The sequence below is a fragment of the Podarcis cretensis genome (assembly GCF_951804945.1).
Source record: "Podarcis cretensis genome assembly, chromosome: 17".
NCBI lineage: Eukaryota > Metazoa > Chordata > Lepidosauria > Squamata > Lacertidae > Podarcis > Podarcis cretensis.
Genome location: NC_137187.1, coordinates 19,097,501 through 19,106,893, shown reverse-complemented (window position 1 = coordinate 19,106,893; position 9,393 = coordinate 19,097,501).

Below are 9,393 nucleotides of genomic sequence, written 5' to 3'. Positions count from 1 at the left end.
ACTGGAAAGAATGGACACAAAAGATAGGTTGGGAAGCAAAGACATAAGCACACATGGAAATGACAGGTAGAAAAGGCAGAGATAAGGGCAGACAGTAGGACAAAGCCTGTGTACATGCATACACACAAGGACTTCCACCGTGTGCATGCGCCGAAGATCCTTAAAATCCACTGAAAGGCTGACTCACAGAGTTAACAGAATTGCTGAGGTATTCCCGCATGGTCTGGAGCCCCAAGAATTCAGTAGTTGTTACCGGATGCATTTGACAATACCCCCCCCCCCAAAAGCCTGAAAACTAGGCATTTTTACCATTCAGCCCCCAAACTCAGAAGCCCTCCCGGGGCACTCTTATATTTCCATATAAACGTCACATGTGAAACGGGGTTGTGGGGAGGAGCTTTTCTCAGAAATCTGATTTTCCAAAGTCCCTACCAACTTTTTTTTTATCGCTGTCTGTGGATGTGGTATTGCTTGCCAGTTTGGGGGACTTGCAATGTAGGATGGGTAGTTTCAGTCACATAGATTCCATGTGTCGGCAAAATGGAAAACCCTTAACACAAAATGTTAAACCAAAAGGCCTTTTTTGTTAAGTGATTAACTTGTTTCATTATGTTTTGAAATATTATAAGCCTCCCTGACTTTTAATAAATAAGGAGGCTCCCCGTTTGCGGCCTAGGCTAATTCAGCGTCCACTCATACCTTGTGGCAAAGGAGCTCCTGTGGTTCTGCATCTGAAAAATGAATTTAATCTTAGCCTCCAAAAGAGGCCTTCAGCTATGGAAAATCAGTATATGAACTGGCAGAAAGCCCAGACTAAAAGCCAGAGCTTCGATACTTACAGTCCAGGCCTTGTAGCTAAAGGGTTGATGCAAAGTGGTTTCGAAGAAGGCCATCCTTGCCCATGGATTATGTTACCTATTCTGTCCACAAAGAGGCAACCATCACGGCCTTCAATTGGGACTTCCCCCAGCTGGGATTAAGTCCCTCTGGTGGGGCTCATGGTCCCTTCCACCTCTGAATCTACCTGAATCATGGTCCCTTCCACCTCTGGTTCTATGAGACGTTGTTGGACTGCAATTCTCATCAGCCCCAACCAACAGTGCTCACATTCATGACAACTGAACTCCAACAGTATCAGAATATATAAAAAATAAAAATAAATTATCCAGTAGCAACTTAGAGACCAACTAAGTTTGCATGCCCCTTCATGGATCACTGCCTTGCCGTGGCGAAGGGGCTTGAATAACTCAGAGAAGCTATGAGCTATGCCGTGCAGGGCTGCCCAAGATGGACAGGTCATAGTGGAGAGTTTTGACCAAACGTGATCCACCTGGAGCAGAACCGGCAAGCCACTCCAGTATCCCTGCCAAGAAAACTCCATGGACAAAGACAACAGGCATATAAAAGTTATGACGCTGGAAGATGAGCCCCTCAGGTCGGAAGGCGTCGAACATGCTACTGAGGAAGAGTGGAGGACAAGTACAAGTAGATTCAGAGCTGATGAAGCGGCTGGGCCAAAGCCGAAAGGACGCTCAGTTGCGGATATGCCTGGAAGCGAAAGGAAAGTCCAATGCTGTAAAGAAAAATATTGCATAGGAACCTGGAATGTAAGAACCTTGGTAAGTTGGATGTGGTCAAAAATGAGATGGCAAGAATAAATATTGACATCCTGGGCATCAGTGAACTAAAATGGACAGGAATGGGTGAATTCAGTTCAGATGACCATCATATCTACTACTGTGGGCAAGAATCCCGTAAAAGAAATGGAGTGGCCCTCATAGTCAACAAAAGAGTGGCAAAAGCTGTACTGGGATGCAATCTCAAAAATGATAGAATGATCTCAGTACGAATCCAAGGCAGACCTTTTAACATCACAGTAATCCAAGTTTATGCACCAACCACTGGTGCTGAAGAAACTGAAATTGACCAATTCTATGAAGACTTACAGCACCTTCTAGAAATGACACCAAAGAAGGATGTTCTTCTCATTATAGGGGATTGGAATGCTAAAGTAGGGAGTCAAGAGATAAAAGGAACAACTGGCAAGTTTGGCCTGGAGTTCAAAATGAAGGAGGGCAAAGGCTAATAGAGTTCTGCCAAGAGAACAAGCTGGTCATCACAAACACGCTTTTCCAACAACACAAGAGACGAATCTACACATGGACATCACCAGATGGGCAGCATCGAAATCAGATTGATTATATTCTCTGCAGCCAAAGATGGAGAAGCTCTATACAGTCAGCAAAAACAAGACCTGGAGCTGACTGTGGCTCAGATCATCAGCTTCTTATAGCAAAATTCAAGCTTAAACTGAAGAAAGTAGGGAAAACCACTGGGCCGGTAAGATACAATCTAAGTCAAATCCCTTATGAATACACAGTGGAAGTGAGGAACAAGTTTAAGGATTTAGATTTGGTGGACAGAGTGCCTGAAGAACTATGGATGGAGGCTCGTAACATTATACAGGAGGCAGCAACTAAAACCATCCCAACGAAAAGGAAATGCAAGAAAGCAAAGTGGCTGTCCAACAAGGCCTTACAAATAGCGGGAGAGAGAAGGCAAGCAAAATGCGAGGGAGACAGTGAAAGATACAGGAAATTGAATGCAGATTTCCAAAAAATAGCAAGGAGAGACAAGAAGGCCTTCTTAAACGAGCAATGCAAAGAAATAAACAATAGAATGAGAAAAACCAGAGATCTGTTCAAGAAAATTGGAGATATGAAAGGAACATTTCGTACAAAGATTACTATAATAAAAGACAAAAGTGGAAAGGACCTAACAGAAGCAGAAGACATCAAGAAGAGGTGGCAAGAATACACAGAGGAACTATACCAGAAAGAAATGGATGCCTTGTATACCCCAGGTAGTGTGGTTGCTGACCTTGAGCCAGACATCCTGGAGAGTGAAGTCAAATGGGCCTTAGAAAGCACTGCTAATAACAAGGCCAGTGGAAGTGATGATATTCCAGCTGAACTATTTAAAATTTTAAAAGATGATGCTGTTAAGGTGCTACACTCAATATGCCAGCAAATTTGGAAAACTCAGCAGTGGCCAGAGGATTGGAGAAGATCAGTCTACATCCCAATCCCAAAGAAGGGCAGTGCCAAAGAATGTTCCAACTACTGCACAATTGCACTCATTTCACACGCTAGCAAGGTTATGCTTAAAATTCTACAAGGCAGGCTTAGGCAGTATGTGGAACGAGAACTCCCAGAAGTGCAAGCTGGATTTCGAAGGGGCAGAGGAACCAGAGACCAAATTGCAAACATGCACTGGATTATGGAGAAAGCTAGAGAGTTCCAGAAAGACATCTACTTCTGCTTCATTGACTATGCAAAAGCCTTTGACTGTGTCGACCACAGCAAACTATGGCAAGTTCTTAAAGAAATGGGAGTGCCTGATCACCTCATCTGTCTCCTGAGAAATCTCTATGTGGGACAAGAAGCTACAGTTAGAACTGGATATGGAACAACTGATTGGTTCAAAATTGGGAAAGGAGTACGGCAAGGCTGTATATTGTCTCCCTGCTTATTTAACTTATATACAGAATTCATCATGCGAAAGGCTGGGCTGGATGAATCCCAAGCGGGAATTAAGATCGCCGGAAGAAATATCAACAACCTCAGATATGCAGATGACACAACCTTGATGGCAGAAAGTGAGGAGGAATTAAAGAACCTTTTAATGAGGATGAAAGAGGAGAGCGCAAAATATGGTCTGAAGCTCAACATCAAAAAAACGAAGATCATGGCCACTGGTCCCATCACCTCCTGGCAAATAGAAGAGGAAGAAATGGAGGCAGTGAGAGATTTTACTTACTTGGGCTCCATGATCACTGCAGATGGTGATAGCAGTCACAAAATTAAAAGACGCCTGCTTCTTGGGAGAAAGGCAATGGCAAACCTAGACAGCATCTTAAAAAGCAGAGACATCACCTTGCCAACAAAGGTCTGTATAGTAAAAGCCATGGTTTCCCAGTAGTGATGTATGGAAGTGAGAGCTGGACCATAAAGAAGGCTGATCGTCAAAGAATTGAAGCTTTTGAACTATGGTGCTGGAGGAGACTCTTGAGAGTCCCATGGACTGCAAGAAGATCAAACGTATCCATTCTTAAGGAAATCAGCCCTGAGTGCTCACTGGAAGGACAGATCGTGAAGCTGAGGCTCCAATACTTTGGTCACCTCATGAGAAGAGAAGACTCCCTGGAAAAGACCCTGATGCTGGGAAAGATTGAGGGCACAAGAAGAAGGGGACAACAGAGGATGAGATGGTTGGACAGTGTTCTCGAAGCTACAAACATGAGTCTGACCAAACTGCGGGAGGCAGTGGAAGACAGGAGTGCCTGGTGTGCTCTGGTCCATGGGGTCACAAAGAGTCGGACATGACTAAATGACTAAACAACAACAACAACAAGTTTGCATGTGCACGAAAGCTTATACCAAGAACAAACTTAGTTGGTCTCTAAGGTGCTACTGGACTGTGTCACACCAACATGGCTGCCTATCTGAATCCAACAGCATCAGATAGACCTCATGTTGACTGGAATGCCTATATGAAGGTAAAGCTTCAAAACTAGGGTTCAAATGCAACCATTGATTAAATAATTAATAACACTTAATATGTTTAAAAATATCTCCAAGTGGTGTACAAATAAACTGAAGCAGCAGCAGCAGACATCTTAAACAAAATATTACAAAAATACAGTTACATACAAAATTGTTACATTAATACAAAGTTACACACACACACACACACACACAACTGTATACAGTGATAACTCAGTTTTCGAACATCTCTGTTTTCGAACATTTCAGTTTTCGAACGCCGTAAACCCAGAAGTAAATGCTTCGGTTTTCGAACTCAGCTTAGAATTCAAATATTCCACACGGTTTCCGTACTGAGTTTTCTGTATTGAGGCTTGCATACCGAGTTTTCAGTTTTTGAACTTTTGGGAACTCAAAAGGTCTTCCGGAATGGATTACGTTCAAAAACCGAGGTACCACTTTATATAAAACAAATCATTTTCCTTCTGACAAACCCTGCATCTCAGCCTCTGGGTTCTCAGCAAGGGTCCAAACAAACGCAGCCACAAAAGTCTTCCAATGAGAAGAGTTCCTGGAAACAGTGGACATCACTCTAGTCTCTCATTGTAGACTTGCTTTCTGTGGGAAACCCCAAGGTTGACCACAACTGGGTCTCATTCGGCTGCCCTTTCCATACCCAGTTCCAGATGAGCAGGTTTCTTGAGATTCCCAGGAGGTCCAGACGATGAAGAATGAGCCCCTGTTGACTCACAGCTCTTTCTTCACCCCATTCTCTCCTCCTCCTTTATGCATTCCACTTATCAAAGTTCATCCTCCCCTCCATGTTTTCTTATCTCCTTCAAAAGATTCTCTAATTTCTCTCTCTCTTTCTTTCCTTTGGATTATGTTTTGTTGGATGAAAAACCTTGCATTACTGCTTTTCCTGCATCCCAAACTATATTAATGTCTGTTCCCTGATTTAGATTTTTTAAAAAATATTCTCTTAAAGTTGTATTCACTTTTTCTGCCAACCCCAATTTTGATGCAATGAAATACTAGTAATTTCCCCCCATGAACTCAGATACGAAGGACTGTTTAGGCTACATTTTAGTTGTTCTTCAGATGAGCCCCTCAATATCAATATCAACCCACAGTCAATATCCAGACATTTATTATTTCCCCATCTTTCGTTTGCCACTCTCATGGTCTAAATTGATGTACTGGTGGATTTTTAAAAAACAAATAAATCATAATAATGTTTTATAGAAATAAATACCATTTCAGAGCTTTTGACAATTAAAAATTGCTTAAAAATTGATTTCACAATTTATTAAAAAATTCATGATATTAAATTATTCATTTGCTGTCCACATGCACGTTGCCTGAATGTGTATATGTTAACACCCAGGGAAGCTGAAGCGACTTAATTCCTTAACTCAGTAACAAAACCTGTCTGTGTTAATTAACTAATTGAAGTTAATTAATTGAAATTTGTTCATGATAGTTACAGTGGAAACAAATAGTGTTTTACTTACCTTAGAGCCTTCCTCCTGATTAGTATCCTTTTATAGAATCAGAGAATTGTAAAGTTAGTTTGTAGATCTCTTGTGATGGCTTGGTTGCATGAACCGTTTGGGCATAAGCTCTGATCAGGAAAAAGGTACTTGTTTGTTGTTGTTCCGCTGTGCAATGCCCTTTATCCAGAAGTCTAAGAAAGCTTGTCAGAGCGTTTTCTCAAGGCCAACAACATGCTACAGAACTGAGCATGGCAGTCATAAACCCAAGTCTACTGCTGTTTCTCATTAGCAATGTGTCTTTGGGAAAGCTAGGTACATGGTTGTTTTCAGTGTTCCCCCAAATTCTACTGTATGCCAGCTATGGGGGGACAGGGAAATGCTAAACACAATGACGTCACATGATGTGTCTGTTCACCCACAAAATCCCAGGGAAAAGCAGCTGATGAATGGTGGCTGTGGCTGTAGCCACACGTCCCCGTTGACTATTTTTAAAAGAAGGTTTTAATCTATCCTATCCATGTTTCCAATTGCGTGGACAGGCGGAGTCCCCAGATCCCGAGCGGTCCCCCCCGTCATGTGGAATAACAACTCTAGACAACGTGCTATGGGATTAAATTGGCCACAACTTTATTAAATTTCAAATGTGGGTAGACCTTGGCTCAGGCATTGGGCGTTCTACCTCCCTAGTCCCCAGCCGGGGACCTAGGGAGCATCAGGGTTATCCAGTGTGTGTGGGGGGGATGGGCCGGCTCTGGAGAACATATGTTCAAGCAGAGATAGCCGCCCCCGTTACGCCGCCGCAGGGGAGAGCAATGACGACCTTTTGGCGTACGGCCAAAGCCTCCCTTCAAAAACCCCTTTAATGGGGAACCCTGGTATCGCCGCCGCAAAGAGGAAGATGGACTAAAGGATTCCGCCCAAGGCCTGATACCGCCAAAGTTGTGACGTTTTGCTACGGGAAAGGCGAAACCTGCCAATGCAGGGAAATTCCTTTCCGGCCCTTTAACAGCGACCTTATCGTAGCAGCGCCCGCATACCTGTGGAGACAGGTTAACCTGCAAAACCTATGAAGAAAAGTTAACCTGCAAAAGAAGACATTAACTGAGGGTGGGTAGGGTGGGAGAAGCTCTGGAGCCAAGTGAGGATTACCAATTAAGATCCACCCTCTATTGTGTGGGCAGGTAATCCCTCCCCCTACCTGGCCTGGTTTCCCTGGCAACGCTTCCCCCAGGTGGGATTGGGCAACTCACTGGGGTAGGCGGGGACCTCCAGGTATCCCACCTGAGGGAAGGCAAAGCCTATGCTGATGGGGCCACTCCAGATCCAGGGCTGCACGCGTCCACGCAAATGGCGACCCACGTTTTAAGTGGGGAGCGGTCATTGTCACTATCCCATCTGAGCTAACAGGCATAAAATTTAAAATAAAATGCAAACATTTATTCAAGGCTTTTGAAGCCAACCATTCGCATTTTCAGATTTGTCTATGAAAATGTCTCTTCTTTTGTCTAGTTCCAAAGGTGTTCCTCAGTCTCTCGACTATTTGGGGAAATTATTAGCTTTGATTCAAATGATGCAAAGGGAAGTCTACACATGCACATATGCCCCAGCTTCTGGAAAAGACTGTTTGACCACCAAAAGATGCTTTTGTGAATGTGTGTGTGCAGGTTAGAGAGCAGAGAGAGCAGCAGTGGGGAAGATTGGCAAGGCAGCTCAATTGCACAAGCTGATCAATGTAATTTAGGATACAACTTTTCCCATGTGCATTACATATCTGCAAACAGATGGAAAATGTTTTCACTGTCATGTGTGAAAAGGCTCTCAGCTTATCCCGAACAGAAAACCGCCTCAATCATGTGGGTGAGTGAGAGGCCTGAAACTCAACTTTAAGAAAGCATGATGTAAATCAGAATGTTGACAAAGGCTTTCCCTGCAATTCCAGAATTGTGAGAATACTGGAAATATAAAATTAAATTGTCATGTTTGGTCAAAAAGGTCCATCAAGTTGAAATATTGCTTCCACGTAAGTGACGATGGAGGCAAAAGGCATCCTGTTAGTTCCCAGTTGTCTTTTGTTCAATCTGTACTATGCTGTGTTTGCTTGGAATTGATTTACTCATTTTTATAATTGCATATAAACTGCTTGACTTCTTTTACTCGTTTGTAATTATATGATTATGCTGCTGTAACCCAGACTGGGACCTTTCAGGGGAGAGCAAGTAGGGTACCTTATAAACCAACCATTGACATGCAACATCATTTAATTATCATGGTTGGGTTTTTCCCCATGCATATATCTGAATTTATCTTGTAGCAAGAAGTAAGAGATGTAGGAGGACCTTGAAGCTGTTCCTAGTGGTGTCAGGAGTGCAAAGGAATTAGGATTTTCCAAGCAGGATTGTGCAAGACTTTCTTGCTTGTAGCCTCAAACCCCTTTCCTTGTGGGATAATTCTGTGGGTCCGGGCAGCAGACAGAGAGCTCATATTCATGCATGTTATATGCTTTAGCTTTTTTAATTTGGAACATAGTTGGATTGAATTAGATGTTTTAATATTTTTTAGTCTTCTTTTGAGGAGTGGGCTACGTATTCTTTTATTAAGCTACTAAGATTACATGGAAAAGCCTTAACAGAAATAAGTTGTTTCGTGGAATAAAAACCCTGCTAAACTTTTTGGCTATGGTAATGTTTTCAAGGTCTAATCAATTACAGCTTGAGGTTCAAATGATAGACATAAGCTTTGTCCACTCACAGTTAACTCAGAATTATGAACCCATAACTATGGTGAATAGCTTCAAAACAAGCCAGATATATCAATGAGGCTTTTGATGCAAGCTATACAATTGAATGGGACTTACTTCTAAGTAGATTTGTATAGGATGGCACTGTTAAGTACTTTACTCTGACTGGATCATGCCCAGTATTTCCCAAACAAGTAAATAATACCCATTTTACTATTTTATTAAAACATGTATGATTGAGAACCTCCTCCTCATTTTCCTTTGGGAAATGCTTCAGGTGGTTAACAGACACTGACACAACAGCATAATTCTGCTAGCTTTAATGTGTAACCGCTTAGGATAAAATGAGAGAGTCCAATAGTCATGGACCCACAAATATTTTTGCCAGGGGCAACTATAAATTCAATTATTGAAAGTTGATTTTTCTTTCTCTCAAGGTAATGTTATATTTTAAAGCTGCTGCAAGGCAGCGTGTCTCTTCACATTATTGCCAGATCTCAGCTGAAGTTCCCAAACTTTGCAATTTCCCCTGAAACCAGAGGTTTTGGTGGTAGAGGACCAAAAATAAAAAAAACCGGAAAGATTACTGATAAAAATGAAATACACTCATCCCAAA